Below are 2500 nucleotides of genomic sequence, written 5' to 3' on the forward strand. Positions count from 1 at the left end.
GTCTTTTGCTCATTAGTAGATTGGCATAATGGCACCTAGGAGTGGAATGTCCCATTTGAAAAGGTATTGGGAACAATGATTGTGTATTTGTATTCAAGCGAACAGCAATGCCAGGGCTGCACTCTGCATCCGTCCCTTGTGCGAGGCTGGAAAACCTGTATCATGGAACAAGAGAAAACCAGAAAGGGGGAAAAGCTAGCTCTGGTTGTGGGCCTGTCACAAGAATTACTATTTTTATATTTTTTTATTATTCTTGGGGTGAAAGGAAGCTCCTTTCTTGTTTTTTTGCACTTTCATTGTTTTGCATTGTGTCTATTTTTTCTCTGTTTATTTTTTTTCTTAAAATTGCATTATGCATTTGTTCTGCGTTGGCGATAATGGGTTTTTTGTGTGGAGCTTTTAGTAAGAGGCAGAAACCATTTCTTTGCCCATAATGGTGTTTTTGAGTCGAGGAGTTTTGTAGTGGAAGGCCAAAAAGGGAGATTGTGAATACTGCGGCAAAACTCACTCCCAGCGGGGTTGCCATATCGCCCTGCTGTGCTATAAGCCCCACAACTGGCTTGCTGGCAAGGGATTTTTAACCTTATAGTGCACGCTGACGTATGGGAGCCAGGGTGGGCGGGCTGGATGTCAGATTTTTAATATTAATTTGTGAATATTTTTATTTCATCCTTCTTCTTTACTTCTCTTTTGCTGCATATATCTTCTTCTTTTTTATATAACATTCTATTTTGATAATCATGTGAGAAACATGGTACTAATGCTCTGTTTTCCTTTCAGCTGAAGAGAGAGAGAGAAAGAGGAGAAGAAACACAGTAGTTTATGGGTTGTTTGGCATCCGCTACGAGACGGCATCTGTGAGGCATCGAGCGCGTGCGTGCGACACGGCTGCAGCAGGCCTGTAAGGGGGTGTGGGTCAGCTGGTCCCTCTCATTGTGTCTGCGCGCGGAACAATGGATATTACCCGAGCTAGACCCGCCAACGACACATGTTCACTCTGATTGGTCAACCCGACTACATCCTAGAGAATATTGTGAGTGACTTTTCCTAACCTTTTGCCAATCAGATCATTGGTTATTTTATTCCAGGCTTTATGAAACTTTTTTTCTTTCTTTCTTTCATTGACTCCAATTATGGTTTTACTCTCCAACTACTACCTGCATTTCATTCCTCTCCACTTGATTTAACAATTAAAAAAAAGAAAAAGGAAAAATCAAAACTAGTAAAGATGGATGATAAATGAATCTGAAAATTCCGTTAAAGAACCCCCTGCCCCATTTTTTTTCTTTTTCTTTTTTTTCCCCCAATTTTCTTTTCTGATGTCGCCTCCCTTTCACCAGCGTTTCTTCGTCCTCTCTCTTTTCTCTGGCGACTCTACAAAGCTGTGTCATCACACGAGGGAAAATGAAAGAGGATGGGGGAGTGAGGTGGAGGAGGGATGTGGGGGGAAATTTTGTGATGGAGGGAGGGAGGGAGAAGAATAGGGGGAGGGGGAGAGCCGGATGGAGGGGGGGAAGAGCAGAGGCAGAAAGAGGGAGGGATGAAAAGAGGGGAACGTGGGCGGACTGAAAGAAGGAAGAGCCAGAGGAATGGAAGGCTTGGAATTAAATATTTGAGAGAGAGAGAGAGAGAGAGAGAGAGAGAGAGAGAGAGAGAGAGAGAGAGAGAGAGAGAGAGAGAGAGAGAGAGAGAGAGAGAGAGAGAGAGAGAGAGAAAGAAAGAAAAAATTGAGGGTTGGGGGCTGGGGTATGGTTGCGGGGGGGGGATAGACAGGCAGGTAGGTTAAAGATGATGCCCATTGTCATGGGTAATAACAGGTAGACAGGAGATGCCCCTCACACAATGTTTACATATTAGGCCACTTTTCCCTGTGGCTGGACATGCGGCATGGCTACTGTTGGTGGAAGAAGGGAGTGAGAGTTCCTGGCTCTCTTTTTTAAGATGAAACTTATTGCCTGTCTCCATTAGCCAGCCAAGGCTTTTGTTCAGCTGCTCAGAAGGCCTCTGTGGTAGGAGACAGACACGGCTGGTAGGCCTGGGATGGCAGCCAGGCATTTGGTACAGGTGCAGCATTGTCCACACTGTGTGCTCTTCTTGTAAATAATTGTTCTGATAGTAGGAAGGAGGTCCCTTGTTTGCTAAACAATTCTCTTTTTCCTTCCACCTTTTTCCAGTTTCTGTCTCTTCGTTTTTTCTTATTTTCCTCCCTTCTACGTTTATTTTATTTTTGTTTTTATTTTTTCAAATTAGGATCTTCCTTGGCAAATATTTTATGCATTTTCCCTCACTTTTAACTCCTCTTTGTGGCAGTTTCGTAATAGGAATTTTTTAACATCTCATTACATTTCACTCAGTTCTGAAGACATTGTTGATCCTTTTGAAAAAAAAAAGTAATGAACGATGACTCACAGATGTGGAGGAGAGTTTGAGAGCGTGGGTCGAGCAGTCCGCCCTTGTTGGTTTTGTTAGAATTTACAATTATGCCGATGTTTTCTTTCAT

General features: G+C 43.1%; 1 protein-coding gene across 3 annotated transcripts in view; it reads left to right on the plus strand.

The window, feature by feature from the left end:
• Positions 1-2500, plus strand: part of LOC122257058 (protein axin) — a 48984-nt gene that overhangs the window by 20666 nt on the left and 25818 nt on the right. For all 3 annotated transcript variants that reach the window (XM_043022100.2, XM_043022103.2, XM_043022104.2), the window contains one exon: positions 781-1033. The gene's annotated coding sequence lies outside the window, so the exon portion shown is untranslated. The remainder of the gene's footprint in view (positions 1-780; positions 1034-2500) is intronic.

Source organism: Penaeus japonicus, unplaced genomic scaffold (assembly GCF_977035675.1).
Source record: "Penaeus japonicus unplaced genomic scaffold, GWHDUDI00000001_assembly GWHDUDI00000025, whole genome shotgun sequence".
NCBI lineage: Eukaryota > Metazoa > Arthropoda > Malacostraca > Decapoda > Penaeidae > Penaeus > Penaeus japonicus.